General features: G+C 34.8%; 1 pseudogene; it reads right to left on the bottom strand.

The window, feature by feature from the left end:
- Nucleotides 1-1,277: 1,277 nt before the first annotated feature.
- Nucleotides 1,278-24,228, bottom strand: LOC140816032 (ultraviolet-B receptor UVR8-like; annotated as a pseudogene).
- Nucleotides 24,229-25,915: the final 1,687 nt, after the last annotated feature.

Genomic DNA, 25,915 nt, shown 5'->3' with positions numbered 1-25,915 from the left:
TTGATATTGCTGCTGGATGGATGGCATTCTACCGCGTTGACTGATGATGGAGAGGTATATATTATGTCTCTTCATTCAGCTAACAATTTGTGCATTTGAACACATGTCGGTGCTTCTATCTAGTTCATGTTATTCTTTAGGTGTATGGATGGGGCATAGGGGAGCACGGAAGACTTGGATTTGGAGATGACAAGAGCAGCAAAATGGTTCCTCAAAGGGTTCAACTTTTAGTGGGCGAGGACATTGTTCAGGTTCTTACATGTATCAGCATCCTTGTGATTCTTATATTAAAAATTTGTAATGACTTAAATAAAAATGCAACAAACGAAATGCTCCTTCAGCCTTCCATTCATTTCGTTGCTTTCATAAAAATTGAGTACATCAGTTTTGCGTGACTGCATGTGTGTCATGGTACTTAAAACACCTAAACTCACATTCTTTATAGTATCATGAATTTGGGTATAGACTAAGCCAAATTCTAGCTTTTGCTCTTTAAGACTGTGTTGACATATCTATGCTTGTTACGAATTTAATATATCTGTTAATGGCTTCTTTTCTTTTCTTTGTTTTGTGGTTTGTCCCTTTGAGTAATTATGCAATTTTATGATGTGAACATTTTGTTTGTTATTTATAGCATGCTTCTTTGGAAAACCAAATATAAAAACTTCTGTTTTTTTTTGCAGGTTTCTTGTGGAGGTACTCACTCCGTTGCATTAACGAGGGATGGCTGCATTTATTCTGTAAGTGCTTTACACATCTTTAATCTTTTTTATGCAAAATGAACGTACCATCAACCCACCCAGAGGTATACGCTCTTCAGAAAATAAACAAGCAATATAGCATCTTTTTTATGCATCAAATGGACATACTATCACGCCATTCAGCCCACCAAACGGTATATGCTCTTCAGAAAAATAAACAATCAATATATGCCCTTCAGGAATATAAAAAACAATGTAGATAGCCGCAAACAAAATAAAAATGTTTGGAACATCAACTCTAATGTTATATATTTTCCTATCCCTGACCATTTGATATAGGTTTTATGTACATAGTCTTGAATAAATATTGATGAACAAAATTCACCAATTCGACTTAATTCAGTTGAAAATCGGAAACTTCTGTTTTTCTGTTTTGGAACATCAGCTCTTGTGGTTATTACAAGGTATTTATTTAATGCATCTCTGTAACACTCAATAAATGCTTCGTTTTTCTCTCTGCTGTACATTTTTCCGAGTGTTGAAACTCAATCAGGAACCCAAGATGAGCAAAACTTTCTATTTCAATTCATGTTTAACTTGAATCCAAGTGGTTTTCAAGGCAGTCATGCAAAACACATCTGACTTATCTTGATGCTTGCAGTTTGGACGAGGGGACCATGGACGTTGGGATATGGACGAAAGGTGACAACAGGGAATCCAGCTGAAGTTCCGATAACAATTCCACCTCCTAAAGGCATCAGCGGCAGTGTAGCTGAAGGCCGGTGGTGTGCTAAACTAGTTGCTTGTGGTGGCCGTCATACTCTGGCGATAGCCGAATGGCACTATTCTGAGGCGGATCACGAACTCTGAAGCGCTAAAAAGGTAATGGTTCTACGAGAAATGGCCTAGTTTGTTATTTTGTAGTAGAAAACCTTGTATAAGAGATATGGGGTACTGTGAGATACCTTGGATTTGCGTCTTGTACTCTTTCCATCTGTCGTGTAACTTACTAACACTAATATTTGTTTACAATATTAGTTTTTTGGAGGGGAAAAAATACCCTACTAATTTGCTTTTTGGGTAAATTTGCACGATCTAATTGCCATAAATACCATCGGAGGTTTGGGGAACTAAAATGTCTCCTGAAAGATTGTTCTAATCGCCATAAATACTTGCGAGGTTTAAAGAACTACGATGTGTTCCAAAATGTTACGGAAGATTCTGTTCCGTCACCGATCTGTCACATCAGTATCACAAAGCTTTACTAGAATAAATAGATATTTTTTGAAGCAACGAAACATCTCTAGTTATCAAAAATCTTGCAATTTTCCACTCTTACAACTCAGAAATGCCAAGATTCTAATATTCACCACATGATAATCACTTGGTTCAGACTTACACGAACGTTAACCTTGTGGAAACCCGAAAGATGTGAACTTGGAAATTGTGGTACTATTTTTTGAGGTTCCCTTAACGTTGGTAAGTCGGCTCCGAATCTGCTGTTAAAGACGCCAGCATGCAGACGAAGCAGGTAGAGTAGTTGGATGAGACCCGATATCGCAATAAACGCTTCCAGTGTTTGCTGTGATTTGCAAGCTTAAAATCAAGAACCGGTGATGGATGCAATGGATTTTCTATGTTAATTTAGACACCTTACCAAGCTAGCGTTTACCCGTGTCCTCCCACTATGGTTTGTTTGCAAACCAGGCGCTGTTTCAATTAGCAAAGAGCATATTGTATGTTTAGAACACAAACAAGCTTGGGGAACGCAGGATATGATGCAGGCACGAGCAATTGAAATGCATAATATTTTAGACTATCTTTTGACAACATTAATAATAAACATATTTTATATGGTGGAGATTGAAGATTAATATATGTGATGCATACCCAAAAGCAAGAGCAGTAATCCCCCAAGAGCAGTAATCCCCCATGAGATAAACAACTCAAAAAGCGGGAGCAAACTGTGCCTAGAAATATCGCAAGCAGTTTTGAGATGGTTCTTGGCTGAATAAATATATCAGTTTTATAATTATGTTTTTCAAAAGAATTATTTTATGTTATTTTTTAACAGTTCTAAATAATTTCATTATTCATCAATCTACATTAATATGGCACTAGCCACCGAGGCACACGCGTTGCGTGTGTCATTAATATATGAGAATAATATATTAAATCTTCGTGATTTTACAATACCATGAGAGTAAAAACATTTGTACTTGATCCATGAAAAGCCAGAGATTCCAAAGCTTAAATAAATATGTCAAACTCAATTTGTTACCTCACATGATATATGTGTTGATCTTAAAAAATAATATTCTTTTGAAGCAGTAATATCATATCATTAGAAATAATGATAAACTTCAATGTAAAAGAAGTAAAAAATTAGTCAAAATGTCTTAAAATATCAGAACTCTGCTAGATCTTGAAGTTTGAGTTTAAAATCTACCACCCAAAATGTAAATTTATCTCTAAAGATTATAATAAAACAATGTATAAAAAGTCCTAATATAATGATTAGTGAATCTGTTGAGAATATGTGAGAGATTAGATCATAAGATCTTGAAGCTCGTAATAAATATATTATCTCACCTGCAAGATCAAAACGAACAGATGAATCTGATATGACCACTAATATAAAGGAACATAATAAATCATAGAACATAAACTATTTGATTGTTAAAAACAAACCAGATGAAGATGAGGGCGAGTATATCTAATCCATTGAATTGAGTATGCGATTTATACAAATGTTTTGTTTGCAACCATTGTCCTTCAGCTTTTGAGAAAAAAATACAAAGGCAATATGAATAAAACAATGTATCTAATGAATGTTTGAGTTGGTATAGTAGGTGAATAGGCCACTAATGTTGAAGGCTGGTTTTTGGCTTCCCCTTTTAATCTTCATGAGACAACTAAGATGTTAATATTCGACCATCCTACTATGTCCTCGTCAGAACTCAAATATAACATTATTATTCACAAAGAGTAGATACCAAACCTTGTGGCCTTAGGAACAAAACTCGGGCTTCAGATTGAACAACTTGAAGGCTCTACTACCTCGAGCGTGAAATTTGAACAGGGGATCTAGCAACCATGGGCATATAGATCTCTCTCAGCACCACTGTTTCTGTTTGAAATGAATTATCACTGATCTTAGATCAGTTAGCCAAGTTACTGGATTTTTTTTATACACATTAATCTTGACATCTCTATCATTCATATAGGGTTCTTAAATTTTTTGAAATTCGTTAAAGTTCAACAAAATTCATCACCATCCTCGATAACAAAAAGTACATAAGCTTTTGTTTCTAAATTTTTTTTTAAAAATATTAATTGTTGTAATCATTTAGGTCTGAATTCGATAAAATTTTAACAAAATTCATCACCATACTCAGTAAACAAATGTACACAAATCATCAGAGACCACCTTTAGTTGTCCAATAAACATAAAACACATTTTGACTAATTTATTAATGGGAAGGCCACTCATTGCATAGATTCAATAAAATACATGATATCAAAATAAGACTATCCCTAGCGCAAAATAAAGACAGTCAACACTCCTCCCAAAGTTACAAATGTGAAAGAAAAGCATACTAAATTCGTCTTTGTTTTCACTAAATTTAAATCCTCTATGTAAGAGTACGAGAAAAAATGTTCAAGCCTTATTTGCAGAGAAAGCATACCAGTATAATCGATCATCTTCTTCAAATACTCCCAGAAGATTTGAAAGATTTGAATAAAAGTATTATTATGATTTATTAAATATTTCAATAAATAATGAATATGGAGATAAGCCACAATGTGTTTTTCAGGTATAAAATGATTTTCGAGTCATATGACCTATACAGGTGAGGCTTCACCTATGCTGCTCTCTTTACCATCTACTTTCCTGATTTATTCTGAACAAAAATGTAATAGCCTAGCCCGGTGAACGGTACGATTTAAGTTTCGTATGATTATTGTTATGGATTATGTGATTTAGATGTTTATAGTGTGTATGGGTTATAGTATAGTTGTTGGTTATTATTGTTTTGAGGTATAGTTGCTTATAGTTGTTGTGTGGTTGTTGTTGAGTTGTTGCGGTTTGATTTTTAGTTGCCTTGGATTTTGTCTTCGCCGTGACAGCACCGCACCCGCACTCTTGCAAGGACCGCACCCGCGGTCATATTTTATGGATTTATGGTGGATTTGCCGAGGCAACACCGCACCCGCGGTAGAATTGGCACCGCACCTGCGGTGTGGCACCGCACCCGCGGTGAGTTTGGGACCGCAACTGCGGTCGTATTTTTCTGGGAACTGTTTGAGGGCGAAGCAGCAGCGCACCCGCGGTGCTTGAGGGACCGCAACCCGCGGTGAGGTACAGTAGAGGCATGGTCGAGATTTTAAGTGTACTTTAGAGTGGTTGACCTCATTTCTTTCCCATTTTTTTTCCTCCATTTTTCGAGATTTCCTCTCAAGGAACAAGGGTTTTCTCATTTACTTTGATTTCCTACCTTTGATTCAAGAGTTAGTTGGATTTCTGAGTTGAGATCGAGGTTCCTTGTCGCTCTAGGAAGCTAAGGTAAGCTTTTATTGTTGGTTATGCTTGGTTTTAGAGAAGTGGTGATTTGGGTGATTGTTATAGTTGATTTTATGGATTTATTGTTATGGATTGTTGTATATTGAGTTGATGATGGGTATATTTGATGGATTATTGTTGTAGGTGTGTTACTCAGAGATAGAACCAAGTGTTCAAGTGGGTTGTAAGTGGAATTTCATCCTTTTGCTCACATGATGTTATATGTATTGTGTTTCAAATGATTCAAAGTGTTATTCCCTTCAATTGCTTTATTGTTATGTATTGATAGACTTGATATTTATATTGGAGGCATTTATGTCTCAATTTATAGAAAAGGGAATACAAAAGAAAAGATAAGAGTTACAAAGTGATGTTTAAATGCAATAGAGATTTCAAAGGTTTCCGGATTGATAGATATATAGTCAGAGCATTGCATGCAATTAGATGATCATCGCCTATAGGCTTATATCCCTTACAGTTATCGATTTATTTCGATGGGATATTTGCACCCACAGTTATAGATACTATTGATATCAATCCCCATAGCAAGAGAAATACCATCAATATAGTTTTATGTTATGATATGATATGAATTGATACGATATGTTTCAAGAGGATGGTTTTATGATTTCAAGAAATGTTTTACAGATTATGTTATTGATATGTAAGAGTTCCACTTGCTGAGTTTATACTCATTTCAGTTATTTTCATGTGATGCAGATAAGAGGGACCAGCCGGGAAGTTGATTGGGACTGGAGTCATATTGCATAGAAGAGGGATGTGAAGGCTATTTTGACATGATCATAGGAATGATATTTTGTATTTTGTTGTATCATTTGAATGATCATGTATTTGCTTTTGTTGGAAAATATTTGTAAATGCTTGTGTTATAAAATGTTAGCCGTTCCTCCCTACAAAGAAAAGTTTAAAATTTCCGCTGTATTTTATTTAAAATTTGGGTCAAGGTGTCACAAAAAAGACTTAAATCATCTTTTCTTCCTCCTATTTCTGAACATGATTATAAAGTCATATATCAAATGTGCAGGGAGAGGAGCTGAGAAAGATGATTGGTTCTCCTGCTTACACTGAATGTAGTTAAATGTATTCTCGAGATTCAATATTCAAGTTTTTAGTTTCTTTATTATTCGTACCTTCACTCTTTCAACATGCTGCACTCATTTACCCCATTATGTTTTCCAACAGAATGTCACAAAGGTCTGGATTAAATGGGTAGCATTTACCACCACTGGCCTGACTTCCCGAACCTAACCCATGATCTCCAGTTTGGATGTGACAGTCCAAACCTCTGGAAAATTTAATAGACTGGAATGAAGAACAAACCTTCTCTTGCAGCTTTCAGCTCATCTGCCTAAATGAAAGAAAGAGAAAAGATGAGAAAATGGAACCAAAACATTTAGCATGATAGCACCATCCTTCAAGTGTATAAGCACAATTTCATCATTTCCTGTTATTTTCTAAATAAATGAAAGAGTGATTCAAGTCTCTGCTGGTTTTGGAAGCCACCAATCTAACATATTGTTTTAATCCTCCCCTAATAAAGGGATCAATATTTGAACTGTCAAAAGGCAACAAAAAGTTGGCGGTCTATTCAGAATAGAGAAACCGTAAAACTTACAATGGAATATGTGCACCATGCATGAGGTGTTTAAATAGCTCAGCAGTTCTAAGGCTTTTAATTTTTTGGTATTTCAATTTTTACATGTACAGAGTTTTTTGCAACGACAAAAACTAAGAAATTTTCAATGTTCTGATAAATATATATATTTTTAGTTAAGAAATATATTTTCCCAACATGCTAGTTTCTAGTTTCTTTATTCGTACCTTCATTCTTTGAACATGCTGCAATCATTTACCTCGTTATCTTTTGCTATCAAGTCGTGCTCCAGCCACCCAAGCAAAAGAAAAAGAAGAGTAAGGCTCAAAAGGCATGTTCTATATTGTGATCAGCATTATGCACAATAAGGACAATAACCCACCATTGTTTCTCCTGCATCAACTTCATTTGCTTTCCCTCCTCAAAGTAGGAACCGTTGTCTGCCTTCGCTTGCTCCAAGTTCTAGCAATTCGTCTAGATGACTTAAACCCGAATAGATAAGTCATATGTAGTCAATTGCCCATTGTGTTTTGATTTGTTTTATCTTGTTAATGTCCATTTTAATTACACACAACTGCAATATTTTAATACATGTGAGAACTGAGAACATAAGTCAGCCATATGAATCGCAATTCTAGAATCTAGAAATAAATTAGATTGACGCAACGATTACTGCTTAATTGATGGATCGAGACAGTTTCCAGAAATTGCAAAAGAACGCTGTCATATTAACAACTACGTGCCGTTTCAGCCCGACATTAAACGCAATTCGAATTAATGAGAAGCAAATTCAACCCAAAAATACATTACCCCATCAAGCCTGTGTTCTCTCGGCACCTTCCTGGGTAAGTAACTCGAATCTTCTGCAAGAGGACCAGATAATTTTCAAAATACCAAATTGAAGTACCTTTCGAAACTTGTCTTTGCTTGACATAAAATGAAAAAGATTACAAAAACTTGCATCTGTGGCTATTCTGGAGTTAGCTCATCATGCGAGTCAAAATCCAAAGCAAACAGATTAAAGAATCTGTAGTGCCTTTTATCCCGATCACTTTGAAACTTGAGGATCAAAGAGCTAAAAACAACATAGTAATCTTTATCAATCACGGAAGACCCTTATGATTTCTGGCCGGAAAATTAAATTTGAACCGACAGACGGAGGCTGGCGATCGAGTGCAATGGATGTGGTGTTGAGTTGTCGAGGCCTCAACCGAGTATTTGTTGGAGGAGATCGTGGATTTGGGGAGATCCACCTGTAGAGACGATTTGTGAAGGTAAATCCAATTATATCTGAGAGAATCGTGGTGCGTAGTTGTGTGGAACGGTTTGCTGGAGATGTGGATTGATTTTGAATGAGATATTTTTGAGCTGGAAACAAAAGGGCAAAATGGTCAAGTAAAAAATTGGTGTCCGCTTCGACAGTTTTTATGTGCTCTCATCTTTAATAAATAGTAGAGATATTGGCATAAAAAAAAATGAAATAAATTTATCTAATTTTTCAAAATTATGATATAATTAAAAAAATTAAGATCTTTTTGATAAACAAAATATAAGATATTTCAAACTTGTGATAATTGTTTTATTGTGTTTAAAATATATATTTTTTGAAAAACTTTGTGTGAAAATCATAAAATAAATATTTTTTGTTTCATTTAAAAATCTCACTCAAACTCAAAGTCCCATATTTCTTTCTCTGTTACCTTATTTATTAATCATTAATGCAAAAAATTTCATTAGAAATTTTTAAAATTGTTGATGAAAAAGTAAAATTATCGGTAAAAAAGTAAAAAATCTCAAAACTCTCAAAATTTACCCAAACTATACACGTTATTAATTTTTCTCTCTTTTCATACAATGTGCTATGTTTCTTCACACGAGGAGATCTATAGATTAGAGTGTCAGTACACATAATCCACAAACTAAATTCATCATTAACATACATCATCACACACTAATTCAATATTCACCCTAATTTTACTAATTTTAACATTCAACTACACTTTTAATATTATATTTTCAACATAATTTATGGTTGATTATTAGAAAAAAGCCTATACCACTTTGTGTTTTTTAAAATACTTTTAAATTTTTATGTTTGTATCAATGAATAAGATTCGTGATTCAATTATGTATACGAAACATATATCTCTTATATAGTATTTCAGTACGCATAAATCATAATATAAATAGATTAACTGATATGTTTTTTCCCTAAAAATTTAAGATTTTTTAAATAAAGTATTAGGTTTAAAATTTTAAATTACTATTTTTTGTATGAATTATAATTTGTTTAAATAATTAAAATTGATAGAAACTTCCTAAACTATATTTGGACATTTGTTCTGGAGATATCATCCATTTCCATGGAAAGATGGTTCGAGTCTAGATACGCGCTTCACAATGCAACTTGAAATCACTGTTGAACCCTACCAAAATTTGTGGATGCGCAGCCACAGCCTCCATCGAAGACACGTTCTTAAACATCATTGGAACGAGTAAGGAAATTCAAGAAGTTGTGTCATACTTGAAGGAAGAATTTGAAATGAAGGATCTTGGAAAAACCAAGTATTGTCTGGGTTTGCAAATTGAACAAAAAGAATGTGGAATGTTTGTTCACCAGACAAATTATACAGAAAAGATCCTTAAACGTTTTAATATGGATAAATCAAATCCTTTAAAGAGTCCAATGGTTGTTAGATCATTAAACATAGAAAAGGATCCATTCCGTCCATGTGAAGATGATGAAGATATTCTTGGTCCAGAAGTACCATATCTAAGTGCCATCGGTGCCCTTATGTACCTTACAAATTGTACAAGGCCTGATATATTTTTTGTCGTGAATCTGTTGGCAAGATTTAGCACATATCCAACAAAGAGACACTGGAACAGAATTAAACATATATTCCGTTATCTACGAGGAACGACAGACTTGGGACTTTTGTATTCAAAAGATGCTAATCCAAGTATAATTGGTTATGCTGATGCTGGATACTTATCTGATCCACACAAGGCACGTTCCCAAACTGGATATGTATTTACTCGTGGAGGCACTGCAATATCTTGGCGTTCACAGAAACAAACGCTCGTAACAACTTCATCAAATCATGCCGAGATTATTGCACTACATGAAGCAAGTCGTGAATGTGTGTGGTTAAAATCAATTACCCAACATATTCAAATTTCATGCGGATTATCATTCGATGAGAAGCCTGTTATACTATATGAAGATAATGCTGCATGTGTTGCTCAAATGAAAGAAGGATACATAAAAAGCGACAGAAACTAACATATTCCTCCAAGTTCTTCGGCATTCACCAAGGAGCTTGAGAAGGAATAAATGTATTGATGTTCGTCACATTCAATCAAGTGAAAACTCATCAGATCTCTTCACAAAGACACTTCTTACGTCAATATTCAGAAAGCACAATATAATATTGGGATGCACAATCTACGAAATTTGTGAAGAATTGTTCATGTCAACATCAGGGGAGTTTACGTGACTGCACTCTTTTTCCCTTACTATGGTTTTTATCCCAATGGGTTTTTCCAAGTAAGGTTTTTAACGAGGCAGTATAAAAACACGTAATGAAGACAATCATATGATCATCATCACAAGGGGGAGTGTGAAAATATAATATTAAAATGTGTATGTTGAATGTTGAATGTTGAATGTTGAAAATTAGGTAAAATTAGGTGTTGAATATTGAAATTAGTGTGTGATGATGTATGTAATGATGAATTTATTTTTGGATTATGTGTAATGAAACTCTATAAATAGATCTCTCATTTGTGAAGAAAATAACAATTGAGTAGAGAGAAAAATATTATAAAGTGTGTAGTTTGGTAAATTTTGAGAGTTTGAGATTTTTACTTTTTACCATAAATTTTTACTTTTTCACAACAATTTTAAAAATTTCTAATGAAATTTTTTGCAATATATTGATTAATAAATAAGGTAACAGAGAAAGAAAATATGGGACTTTGATTTGGTGAGATTTTTATATGAAACAGAAAAATATTTATTTTATGGATTTTCACACAAAGTTTTTCAAAAAAATATTATTTTAAACACAATAAAACAATTATCAATAAGTTGAAATATCTTATATTTTGTTATCAAAAAAGATCTTAATTTTTTTAATTATATGCAATATTTTGAAAAATGTAGAAAATTTATTTCATTTTTTTTATGCCAATATCTCTACTATTTTATTAAAGATGAGAGACACATAAAAACTGTCGAAGCGGACACCAATTTTTTATTGACCATTTTGCCCTTTTGTTTCAGCTCAAAAATATCTCATTCAAAATCAATCCACATCTCCAGCAAACCGTTCCACACAACTACGCACCACGATTCTCTCAGATATAATTGATTTACCTTCACAAATCGTCTCTACAAGGTGGATCTCCTCCAAATCCACGATCTCCTCCAACAAATACTCGGTTGAGGCCTCGACGAACTCAACACCACATCCATTGCACTCGATCGCCAGCCTCCTGTCTGTCGGTTCAAATTTAATTTTCTGGCCAAGAAATCATAAGGGTCCTTCCGTGATTGATGAAAGATTACTATGTTGTTTTTAGCTCTTTGATCCTCAAGTTTTCGAAGTGATCGGGATAACAAGGCACTACAGATTCTTTAATCTGTTTGCTTTGGATTTTGACTCGCATGATGAGCTAACTCCAGAATAGCCACAGATGCAAGTTTTTGTAATCTTTTTCATTTTATGTTCAAGCAAAGACAAGTTTCTTAAGGTACTTCAATTTTGTATTTTGAAAATTATCTGGTCCTCTTGCAGAAGATTCGAGTTACTTTACCAAGGAAGGTGCCGAGAGAACACAGGCTTGATTGAGGTAATGTATTTTTTGGTTGAATTTTGGCTCATAATTAATTCGAATTGCGTTTAATGTCAGGCTGAAACGGCACGTAGTTGTTAATATGACAGCGTTCTTTTGCAATTTCTGGAAACTGTCTCGATCCATCAATTAAAGCAGTAATCGTTTGCGTCAATCTAATTTACTTCTAGATTCTAGAATTGCGATTCATATGGCTGACTTATGTTCTCAGTTCTCACATGTATTAAAATATTGCAGTTGTGTGTAATTAAAATGGACATTAACAAGATAAAACAAATCAAAACACAATGGGCAATTGACTACATATGACTTGACTATTCGGGTTTAAGTCATCTAAACGAATTGCTAGAACTTGGAGCAAGCGAAGGCAGACAACGGTTCCTACTTTGAGGAGGGAAAAGCAAATGAAGTTGATGGAGGAGAAACAATGGTGGGTTATTGTCCTTATTGTGCATAATGCTGATCACAATATAGAACATGCCTTTTGAGCCTTACTCTTCTTTTTCTTTTGCTTGGGTGGCTGGAGCACGACTTTGATAGCAGAAGATAACGAGGTAAATGATTGCAGCATGTTCAAAGAATGAAGGTACGAATAAAAGAAACTAGAAACTAGCATGTTGGGAAAATATATTTTCTTAACTAAAAATATATATATTTATCAGAACATTGAAAAATTTCTTAGTTTTGTCGTTGCAAAAACTCTGTACATGTAAAAATTGAAATGCCAAAAAATTAAGAGCCTTAGAACTGCTGAGCTATTTAAACACCTCATGCATGGTGCACATATTCCATTGTAAGTTTTACGGTTCTCAGTTCTGAATAGACCGCCAACTTTTTGTTGCCTTTTGACAGTTCAAATATTGATCCCTTTATTAGGGAGGAATTAAAACAATATGTTAAATTGGTGGCTTCCAAAACCAGCAGAGACTTGAATCACTCTTTTCATTTATTTAGAAAGTAACAGGAAATGATGAAACTGTGCTTATACACTTGAAGGATGGTGCTATCATGCTAAATGTTTTGGTTCCAATTTCTCATCTTTTTCCTTTCTTTCATTTAGGCAGATGAGCTGAAAGCTGCAAGAGAAGGTTTGTTCTTCATTCCAGTCTATTAAATTTTCCAGAGGTTTGGACTGTCACATCCAAACTGAGATCATGGGTTAGGTTCGGGAGTCAGGCCAGTGGTGGTTAAATGCTACCCATTTAATCCAGACTTTGTGACATTCTGTTGGGAAAACATAATGAGGTAAATGAGTGCAGCATGTTGAAAGAGTGAAGGTACGAATAAAAGAAACTAAAAACTTGAATATTGAATCTCGAGAATACATTTAACTACATTCAGTGTAAGCAGGAGAACCAATCATCTTTCTCAGCTCCTCTCCCTACACATTTGATATATGACATTATAATCATGTTCAGAAATAGGAGGAAGAAAAGATGATTTAAGTCTTTTTTGTTCAGAATAAATCAGGAAAGTAGATGGTAAAGAGAGCAGCATAGGTGAAGCCTCACCTGTATAGGTCATATGACTCGAAAATCAATTTATACCTGAAAAACACATAGTGGCTTATCTCCATATTCATTATTTATGAAATATTTAATAAATCATAATTAATACTTTTATTCAAATCTTTCAAATCTTCTGGGAGTATTTGAAGAAGATGATCGATTATACTGGTATGCTTTCTCTGCAAATAAGGCTTGAACATTTTTTCTCGGTACTCTTACATAGAGGATTTAAATTTAGTGAAAACAAAGACGAATTTAGTATGTTTTTCTTTCACATTTGTAATTTTGGAGGAGTGTTGACTGTCTTTATTTTGCGCTAGGGATAGTCTTATTTTGATATCATGTATTTTATTGAATCTATGCAATGATTGGCCTTCCCATTAATAAATTATTCAAAATGTGTTTTTATGTTTATTGGACAACTAAAGGTGGTCTCTTGATGATTTGTGTACATTTTGTTTACTGAATATGGTGATGAATTTTGTTAAAATTTTATTGAATTCAGACCTAAATGATTACAACAATTAATATTTTATTAAAAAAAATTTAGAAACAAAAGCTTATGTACTTTTTGTTTATCGAGGATGGTGATGAATTTTGTTGAACTTTAACGAATTTCAAAAAATTTAAGAACCCTATATGAATGATAGAGATGTCAAGATTAATGTGTATAAAAAAAATCCAGTAACTTTGGCTAACTGATCTAAGATCAGTGATAATTCATTTCAAACAGAAACAGTGGTGCTGAGAGAGATCTATATGCCCATGGTTGCTAGATCCCCCGTTCAAATTTCACGCTCGAGGTAGTAGAGCCTTCAAGTTGTTCAATCTGAAGCCCGAGTTTTGTTCCTAAGGCCACAAGGTTTGGTATCTACTCTTTGTGAATAATAATGTTATATTTGAGTTCTGACGAGGACATAGTAGGATGGTCGAATATTAACATCTTAGTTGTCTCATTAAGATTAAAAGGGGAAGCCAAAAACCAGCCTTCAACATTAGTGGCCTATTAACCTACTATACCAACTCAAACATTCATTAGATACATTGTTTTATTCATAATTGCCTTTGTATTTTTTTCTCAAAAGCTGAAGGACAATGGTTGCAAACAAAGCATTTGTATAAATCGCATACTCAATTCAATGGATTAGATATAATCGCCCTCATCTTCATCTGGTTTGTTTTTAACAATCAAATAGTTTATGTTCTATGATTTATTATGTTACTTTATATTAGTGGTCATATCAGATTCATCTGTTTGTTTTGATCTTGCAGGTGAGATAATATATTTATTACGAGCTTCAAGATCTTATGATCTAATCTCTCACATATTCTCAACAGATTCACGAAATCATTATATTAGGACTTCTTATACATTGTTTTATTATAATCTTTAGAGATAAATTTACATTTTGGGTGGTAGATTTTAAACTCAAACTTTCAAGATCTAGCAGAGTTCTTATATTTTTAAGACATTTTTTTGACTAATTTTTTTACTTCTTTTACATTGAAGTTTATCATTATTTCTAATGATATGATATTACTGCTTCAAAAGAATATTATTTTTTAAGATCAACACATATATCATGTGAGGTAAGAAATTGAGTTTGACATATTTATTTAAGCTTTGGAATCTCTGGCTTTTCATGGATCAAGTACAAATGTTTTTACTCTCATGGTATTGTAAAATCACGAAGATTTAATATATTATTCTCATATATTAATGACACACGCAACGCGTGTGCCTCGGTGGCTAGTGCCATATTAATGTAGATTGATGAATAATGAAATTATTTAGAACTGTTAAAAAATAACATAAAATAATTCTTTTGAAAACATAATTATAAAACTGATATATTTATTCAGCCAAGAACCATCTCAAAACTGCTTGCGATATTTCTAGGCACAGTTTGCTCCCGCTTTTTGAGTTGGCTCACAGTTTGCTGTAATTCAGTGTAAAGAATCGAACTTTATGTGGCAACGGAGTTTTAGCTAAATCCTGCTTCTGATTCTTTCTGGGCACTTTCATTTTTGGTAAATGGGCATTTTGCAATTTAATTTTGGATTGCTATGTATTTGTTGGAATTCCCCTTTCAAAAGTCGTTGTAAACTTGTTCCTTGTTGAATAATGGCTTTTTATTCTGATTCTCTAGGTTTTTTTGTGGCTATAGGCTTTGGTTGTTTAGTTAGAGAAGCATTGCAGTTTATGATGGTTTTGAATCCATCAAATAAGAAGTTCATGTATTGTATTAACTTTTTATTCGCGATGTGGAATAAGAGTCTTTGAAGTTTTATAGGTATGATCAAACTCATTTCGTGGGCTTGTCTATGTTTTTTCCATTTCATATTTAACTCCTTGAAACAGTTTATTTCGCACCGCAAGAGATAATATGGCCGAAAGTCCTTGAGCACATAAAACAAATAGATATGGAGATAAAGGATCACCTTGACGAATACCACGCTCTGGGATCAGCTTACCATAAGTATTGTGATTAACACGGATGAATAAGAGACAATAGATATACATTTTAAGATCAGCCTTACAAAACTCGCAGCGAAGCCTAACTTCAACATGATGGCTTCCAAGTATCTCCATTCTACGCGGTCATATGTTTTGCTCATGTCTAACTTCAAAGCTCCAAATCCCTTCTTGGCTTTCCTTTTATTGCGAATACAATGCATACATTCAAATCCAATAATAAAATTATCATGGTAACCAATGCAAGAGTCCAGTGGTCCGTGTAACATGTATGGACAACTGATGATTAAACAAGACATAGAAAAAAGTATTAAAGGAACGATCAAGAGGGGATAGTATTACATTTGTGATATTGGCACACGGAAAACACTGAAAAAATCTTCAAGAAAAAGCACCGATAAAGAAATTCAAATGGAGAACTACATACAGTTATGTAAGACTCAGGGTTCAAATTACAACGCTGTATGAAAGCATCTACTGCGGCAGAACTTTGACCTGGAAGAATCTCAAGAACATCGCCCACTTCATATTCTATTGACTGCAGACATGAACACAACACATTAATAGAAAAGAACATATGTATGGTTTTAACCATAAAAGAAAACGGACAACTGCCTATTTGAGAATGTTTAGCATGACTAACAGATGAAACAACATCGAACTCAAAGTGGCGCACATCCTTCCCACTGCCCTCTCTACTTAATCGAAGATTCTTGGTCTATAATTACAAACAAACTTGATCACTAAGGTGCAAATTCGATATATATGATAACTGTTCATATCTATCATATTTTCAAACAACTCAATACTCATGTTTACCAGTAGGAGCATGTGTAACCTATGGATACTTATATACCTTGCACATGAGTTTCAAATAGACAGATGAACTGAAAAAAACAAATCAACTCATCCCTCTAGTACCCAAGCATTTCTTAAGAAAATTAACTAGCTGGGAAAAACTCAGTGCACATGAAACAAAATGCAAGTCAAAGGTTTCCAGATCAACCTGTAGCTAAAACACACTTCCATCAGCCCCTCAACCAACCAACAACAAAAAGCATTTGAATGTTGTCAGAAAGAACAAACAGACAAGAGTTGTTTGATCAAGTGCTTTGTCATTATATTGTAACTAATCAAATTCATGAACCAAAAGAAGTTGCTTTTGGAAGCACGTGTGGCCTCATAAAAACTTTGGTATCTATATATACATCATTACAAATTTACAATCAGTGTTCTTGTCAGTAGGTTGTGGGAAAATTATAGTCAAAACAGGCTTCCTATGGATCGGAAACCTTTTCTATTTCTGTCAGAAAAACACACTTTCAAATATTCTCAAGTCAAGGATTTATCCCTAGAAAGAAAGATATGCGATACTGCTGAAATTTGACGGAATAGTTTTGAAAGACTCAAAACACTTGTAGATGAAGAAAGCACAACTGAACAGGTAAACAGAATATCACGACAACTATTTTACTGCTAAAGACAAAATATGATGATAATACCATTTTCAGGAAGCACTCATGCCTGTTCTTCCCAGAAGGTACTGCAGGAGTCATTGAACGGGTCCTCTCAACCTGCATCTCAAGATACTTCAAACCTGTACAGAGTTTTCACTTCAATACGATCTTATAGTGGCAGAAACATAGACATATTTCTAATAAAATAAAAACTTCGGATATCATCAATGCATTATAATATCGAGGAATAATGAAACAATGAAATATGGAAGACTTGTTGGACTTTCATGTTCACCAAATATCTAAGAAACAAGTAACCTGTGGCATTTGAAACTGGTGGTACCCCTTCATTGATGTCATGATATATAATTTGTGCTCTAGGTCGATCAATTAAAGCTGCATCTGGATTGACAAAAACTGGACCATTTGGAAGTAATTTGGGATTCATTTGATATAATATATTCCACAAGGAGGACATCCAGGGATCCAAAGCCCCTTCATACCTATGAACGAAATGCCAATCATAAACCTTTTATGAGAATGAATAATTTAAAATATTCACATTAATTTGAATAAATGAAAATTAAAAAGTTGAATATCTTAAAATATGCAGGAAACAACATAAAGTGCACAAATCATCTGAGAGCCATTGTCACAGGAATAGCCAGATGAACAATTAGCATCATACTACAAGCATTTTGGCAAGTGAAAATTAGTACCAAATGACACAGCCATTAAAATACACCATCAAGACTAAAATTTCGTGTTCTACACATATATGGACTACACAAAACTAGAAGGTTATTCGAGCACATTAAACTTGACTTCATATATAAGAGGAAAATAATTAGGTAGGAGGAGTGGAATTCCTAATGTTAGATGCACACTCCATAATTGCTCTGATATCCATAAAATGTTTATAATGCAGCGAAAATGTCCTATTGCAAACTGACACGTTTCCCTGTAAATTGATTACACGCTAACACCATTTGGACGTTGAATTTGCATCTCACTGGAATCCAAACAACATGAAGTGCTTTCATTTCTCATGTTTTATTGAATTAAACGGGGAAAGACCGTAAATTCCATATTGTAAATTTCATAAGAGCTAATGGTTAAAAAATAACATAAAATATTTCTTTTGAAAACATAATTATAAAACTGATATATTTATTCAGCCAAGAACCATCTCAAAACTGCTTGCGATATTTCTAGGCACAGTTTGCTCCCGCTTTTTGAGTTGTTATCTCATGGGGGATTACTGCTCTTGCTTTTGGGTATGCATCACATATATTAATCTTCAATCTCCACCATATAAAATATGTTTATTATTAATGTTGTCAAAAGATAGTCTAAAATATTATGCATTTCAATTGCTCGTGCCTGCATCATATCCTGCGTTCCCCAAGCTTGTTTGTGTTCTAAACATACAATATGCTCTTTGCTAATTGAAACAGCGCCTGGTTTGCAAACAAACCATAGTGGGAGGACACGGGTAAACGCTAGCTTGGTAAGGTGTCTAAATTAACATAGAATATCCATTGCATCCATCACCGGTTCTTGATTTTAAGCTTGCAAATCACAACAAACACTGGAAGCGTTTATTGCGATATCGGGTCTCATCCAACTACTCTACCTGCTTCGTCTGCATGCTGGCGTCTTTAACAGCAGATTCGGGCCGACTTACCAACGTTAAGGGAACCTCAAAAAATAGTACCACAATTTCCAAGTTCACAATCTTTCGGGTTTCCACAAGGTTAACGTTCGTGTAAGTCTGAACCAAGTGATTATCATGTGGTGAATATTAGAATCTTGGCATTTCTGAGTTGTAAGAAGTGGAAAATTGCAAGATTTTTGATAACTAGAGATGTTTCGTTGCTTCAAAAAATATCTATTTATTCTAGTAAAGCTTTGTGATACTGATGTGACAGATCGGTGACGGAAACAGAAATCTTCCGTAACATTTTGGAACACATCGTAGTTCTTTAAACCTCGCAAGTATTTATGGCGATTAGAACAATCTTTCAGGGGACAATTTAGTTCCCCAAACCTCCGATGGTATTTATGGCAATTAGATCGTGCAATTTAACAAAAAAGCAAATTAGTAGGGTATTTTTTCCCCTCCAAAAAACTAATATTGTAAAACAAATATTAGTGTTAGTAAGTTACACGGCAGATGGAAAAAGTACAAGACGCAAATCCAAGGTATCTCACAGTACCCCATATCTCTTATACAAGGTTTTCTACTACAAAATAACAAACTAAGCCATTTCTCGTAGACCCATTACCTTTTTAGCGCTTCAGAGTTCGTGATCCGCCTCAGAAGAGTGCCATTCGGCTATCGCCAGAGTATGACGGCCACCACAAGCAACTAGTTTAGCACACCACCGGCCTTCAGCTGCACTGCCTCTGATGCCTTTAGGAGGTGGAATTGTTATCGGAACTTCAGCTGGATTCCCTGTTGTCACCTTTCGTCCATATCCCAAACGTCCATGGTCCCCTCGTCCAAACTGCAAGCATCAAGTTAAGTCAGATGTGTTTTGCATGACTGCCTTGAAAACCACTTGGATTCAAGTTAAACGTGAATTGGAAATAGAAAGTTTTGCTCATCTTGGGTTCCTGATTGAGTTTCAACACTCGGAAAAATGTACAGCAGAGAGAAAACGAAGCATTTATTGAGTGTTACAGAGATGCATTAAATAAATACCTTGTATTAACCACAAGAGCTGATGTTCCAAAACAGAAAAACAGAACTTTCCGATTTCAACTGAATTAAGTCGAATTGGTGAATTTTGTTCATCAATATTTATTCAAGACTATGTACATAAAACCTATATCAAATGGTCAGGGATAGAAAATATATAACATTAGAGTTGATGTTCCAAACATTTTTATTTTGTTTGCGGCTATCTACATTGTTTTTTATATTCCTGAAGGGCATATATTGATTGTTTATTTTTCTGAAGAGCATATACCGTTTGGTGGGCTGAATGGCTGATAGTATGTCCATTTGATGCATAAAAAAGATGCATATATTGCTTGTTTATTTTTCTGAAGAGCGTATACCTCTTGGTGGGTTGATGGTACGTTCATTTTTGCATAAAAAAGATTAAAAGATTTGTAAAGCACTTACTGAATACATGCAGCCATCCCTCGTTAATGCAACGGAGTGAGTACCTCCACAAGAAACCTGCAAAAAAAAAAACAGAAGTTTTTATATTTGGTTTTCCAAAGAAGCATGCTATAAATAACAAAACAAAATGTTCACATCATAAAATTGCCTAATTACTCAAAGGGACAAACCACAAAACAAAGAAAAGAAAAGAAGCCATTAACAGATATATTAAATTCGTAACAAGCATAGATGTGTCAACACAGTCTTAAAGAGCAAAAGCTAGAATTTGGCTTAGTCTATACCCAAATTCATGATACTATAAGAATGTGAGTTAAGGTGTTTTAAGTACCATGACACACATGCTGTGAGGCCCGGGGCCGAAGAGGGCGGGGGGTGATCGCCGGTGCCATCAGTTGCACGGACAATGAGCGGCTCCTGGCATGCTTCTAGGTGAAGGGAACATGAATGAACTGACCCACACGGGAATGAGAGGGATTCCGAGACTGGGCAATGTAATGGACTGAACAGTTGAAGAGGGCTTAAAAGATTTGATTGGTACTACTCATATCACGAAGGTGCATCTTCTTTTCGGTAGCTCATCACATAAGAACTCCAAAGTTAAGCGTGCTTGACTTGGGGCAATTTTGGGATGGGTGACCTCCTGGGAAGTTTCCCAGGGTGCGTGTGAGTGAGGACATAAGCACGCTGGAAAGACCCGTCTTGATACAGTGAGGACAGTCGTCGAATCTGGGGCGTTACAAGTGGTATCAGAGCCGACCTCTCTTAGTACGGTGTGGTTCGGGGACGAACAAAGCGGAAGCTGGTGGGCATGTGAGGCCCGGGGCCGAAGAGGGCGGGGGGTGATCGCCGGTGCCATCAGTTGCACGGACAATGCGCGGCTCCTGGCAGGCTTCTAGGTGAAGGGAACATGAATGAACTGACCCACACGGGAATGAGAGGGATTCCGAGACTGGGCAATGTAATGGACTGAACAGTTGAAGAGGGCTTAAAAGATTTGATTGGTACTACTCATATCACGAAGGTGCATCTTCTTTTCGGTAGCTCATCACATAAGAACTCCAAAGTTAAGCGTGCTTGACTTGGGGCAATTTTGGGATGGGTGACCTCCTGGGAAGTTTCCCAGGGTGCGTGTGAGTGAGGACATAAGCACGCTGGAAAGACCCGTCTTGATACAGTGAGGACAGTCGTCGAATCTGGGGCGTTACACATGCAGTCACGCAAAACTGATGTTACTCAATTTTTATGAAAGCAACGAAATGAATGGAAAGCTGAAGGAGCATTTCGTTTGTTGCATTTTTATTTAAGTCATTACAAATTTTTAATATAAGAATCGCAAGGATGCTGATACATGTAAGAACCTGAACAATGTCCTCGCCCACTAAAAGTTGAACCCTTTGAGGAACCATTTTGCTGCTCTTGTCATCTCCAAATCCAAGTCTTCCGTGCTCCCCTCTGCCCCATCCATACACCTAAAGAAAAACATGAACTAGATAGAAGCACCGACATGTGTTCAAATGCACAAATTTTTAGCTGAATGAAGAGACATAATATATACCTCTCCATCATCAGTCAAAGCGGTAGAATGCCATCCTCCAGCAGCAATATCAACCTGGACAACAATGCAGAGAATCGCTTAAGTCCAACCATAAGTAAAATCAAAGATGTTCTATTTCTCAAAATTTATTATGACGGTAAGTTCTAGACTATACTCTTTTCCATAGAACTCCAAATTGTTATTGCCATGTGATATCAGTAATTTCATAACGTATAACCTTCAAAATTCCATCTCTATTCACCGTCTTTTGTTCAGAAATTATCATTACTATAAAAATCAACCACAATAGTTAGTTGAAGTTGATATAATGAAACAATCACTGACTGGTGGCAAAAATAAAATGCTCACAAGATTCTATGCAATGGAAAAAGGAAACTAATGGCCAACAGAGTATATATAGAGGATGGTAACACAAACCAAAGTAAGATCAGAGAGGCCCTGGACAAGAATAGGTTGTGATCTTGGCTGGGTATCACCAGTTCCAAGCTGACCATACTCATTATTGCCCCAAGCAATCAAAGTTCCATCGTCAAGAAGAGCTAAATTGTGAAATGCACCTACTGCAATTAACCTAACACTATCAAGACCTTGCACTCGAACTGGGGTCGAAATTTGCTTTCTGTAGATTGATTGACGTTAAACAAGTGTAAGCAACTAACTAAGCTACTTAATCCAATGAATGACAGTAACATAAGAAAAAATCAGAAAAGAAATAATATATTTATCACAGATTTCAGTAAACCAAACATACATGTCTCCAGGAGGCCATGGTTGACCCCATGTCCATACATGTCCTTCTCGGGAAAGAACAACATAATGAGTTCCACCAGCAGCTACCTGTGAGGTGAAAAAGTTATGACTGTCACCGGTGAATCTGACTAGTGGCTTGGCGCATGCGTATTGCATATACATTAGAAAATCAAACACATGGCAAAAACAGTCAAATGCTGCTTCTTGGGTTGATAAAAAATAATTCTAAGTCTTTGGGGCCAAACATGAACAAATGTCGATGGTAATCATAGATCATCTAGAAGAATAATTATCAGCTATTCTTGATATTGAAATGTTTCATTCAGTACAAGTTCACTGCAACAATTTTTTTGATATTAATTAACCCAATTATCCGAGGGGAATGAAGTATTAAAATGATTATTTTCCATGCTTAAAACTGAGATACGGAAGTTTAACCACCTGACGAACAGAAAGTCTTGGCACACATCGCTGTGGAATGATTATATCTCTTCTGACAGGTTTGCCCATGTCTTCTTTCCGTTCAGGTTCTTCACCACACTGTCCATACTCATTCCCACCTGCACCGAAGAAGGTTCACCGTTCAGAAATAAAAGGAGCTAACTCTACTTTTTAGTCCACATATGAATCACGAAACTATCCTAGCACGAGATCAAAATTTCCACTTATTAACCACAAATAACTTTGAAAGCTGAAACTTCAACATTTTCCACTCTCACTTGGCCTCTATAAAATGTAAACACATTAAAAAATGGTACTGAGCAAAAATAGTAGACGTACCCCATGCATAAGCTCGACCTTGTTCATCAACGGCCAAGCAATGCCAGCCACCAATAGCAGCCTATGATCAAAACCAGAACACTTTACTTACAAAGAATGCCAAAGTCTGCACCATTGTCAAAAAAACAAATAAATAAATAAGTCACAGAAAAGAAACCATGAAACACCTGAATAATTTTGACATTGGCAAGTGCCTTAACTTGGCTGGGAACATTCTCATTTTTGGTTTCCTGTGGATGGCCCAGTGTTCCCCTTTGATTCCAGCCCCATGTAAATAACTAAATCATCACAAGCATCATGCAAACAAGCACACTATCAAACACAGTATAGACATATCATCAAATACAGTAAAACCAAGATAAAGGAGTTCAAAATTAGAACCTTTCCGTCATCACATATAGCAAGGGAGTTACGGCTGCCGGCCACTACAGAGCAAACGTTGCTAGAACTCAGAGCAGAAATGGCACAAACCCATTCTTTCTCCTCACTGTTTCCAATTCCCAACTACCCATCTTCTCCAGAACCCCTAAAAAACCATTGAAACCTAGATACGAGTGAAAATTGAGAAAGAGCATGTAGGGTAGACTGTAGTTTGATGAGGTAATGGGGGAGACCATGCAATAACAACAGTTTTGGAGGCCATAATTAGTGGGATGCCACTGCACCGGCGGGCTTCTACGACAAGTTCTCAAAGAACGTGTCTTTCGATGGAGGCTGTGGCTGCGCAGCCACAAATTTTGGGTAGGTTTCAACAGTGATTTCAAGTTGAATTGAAGCGCGTATCTGACTCGGAAACCATCTTTCCATGGAATGGATGATACTTCCAGAAACAAATTCCCAATATATTTTAGGAGTTTCTATCAATTTTATTATTATAACAAATGTAATTCATACAAAAATATTTAATTTAAAATTTTAAACCTAATAACTTTATTTAAAAAATCTTAAATTTTTAGGGAAAAAAACATATCAAGTTAATATATTTATATTATGATTTATGCGTATGAAATATAATATAGAGATATATGTTCGTATACATAATTGAATCACGAATCTTTATTCATTGATACAAACATAAAAATTTAAAAGTATTTTAAAAAACACAAAAAGTGAGTTATAGCTTTTATATAATAATAAACCTAATAAATTATGTTGAAAATATAATATTAAAATGTGTATGTTGAATGTTGAATGTTGAATGTTGAAAATTAGGTAAAATTAGGTGTTGAATATTGAAAATTAGTGTGTGATGATGTATGTAATGATGAATTTATTTTTGGATTATGTGTAATGAAACTCTATAAATAGATCTCTCATTTGTGAAGAAAATAACAAATGAGTAGAGAGAAAAATATTATAAAGTGTGTAGTTTGGTAAATTTTGAGAGTTTGAGATTTTTACTTTTTACCATAAATTTTTACTTTTTCACAACACGTTATCAGCACTAAGCTCTAAAAGTCCTACATACTTTTCCAAGCTCCAAACAGAAGAAAAAGGTAACAAAAGTAATTATATTTATTTTACTATTATTTATTTATTGTGTATTTATTTAATATACAATATAATGTTATTATTAGAAATAATAAAATAAATTTTTCATAAACTTGTTATAAATCCTGGGAGGATGTTAAGACGACATCCCATACTCCCGGTAATGGATACGACAAGTATAAAAGCCTATAAGGTTTTTAAACAAAATAAATTATGACACTCATTATAATATTATGATATGATATACATAATTATTTAAACATGTTTAATATTATATATACCATATTATTACCATAAAATTATACAAATACATACCTTTATTTTTTTGTACACCAACGGTCATAAATGGTAAAAAACGGCTAGTTTTTGCCCTATAAATATGATCTCATAAACACATTCAATCACTCCAACTTTCTCTTCTTCTCTAAAAATTATTCATCATCAAATTTTTCGAAGAAAAAAAGAAGATGGCTTTCGCAAGGTTATTTTTAATTATTTTAGTTATCATACTCACGAGTCTTGTATTTATCGGAGAATATCCTCCTCGTATGTTTTCTTTATTTTTACGAATACTTGTACTTGTTGTTTATCCATTACTTTGTATTGCAATATTCATTAACTAATAAAATGCATCGTGATTTTTAGTACCACCATGGCAAACTTGACAATGCTCGAATTCATCTCTCTTGACATTACTGGGAAAAATTATATGCCATGGACTCTAGATGTAGAAATGCATCTTGAGTCATTGGGTCTAAGCGAGACCATTAAAGAGAATGGCATATGCACGTCACAAGAAAAGGCAAGAGCCATGATATTTTTGCGTCGACATCTCGACGATAGATTGAAATGTGAATATCTGACTGAAAAAAAATCCCATGGCTTTGTGGAAGGGATTAAAAGAAAGATTCGAACATATAAGAGAAGTTATACTTCCGACCTCCCGGGAAGAATGGAATACATTGAGATTCCAAGATTTTAAAAAAGTCAGTGATTACAATTCGGCGATGTATAGAATAATC

The sequence above is a fragment of the Primulina eburnea genome, chromosome 16 (assembly GCF_022965805.1).
Source record: "Primulina eburnea isolate SZY01 chromosome 16, ASM2296580v1, whole genome shotgun sequence".
NCBI lineage: Eukaryota > Viridiplantae > Streptophyta > Magnoliopsida > Lamiales > Gesneriaceae > Primulina > Primulina eburnea.
The sequence above is the reverse complement of the archived record's forward strand: the minus strand, read 5'-3'. Positions and strand labels throughout refer to the sequence as shown.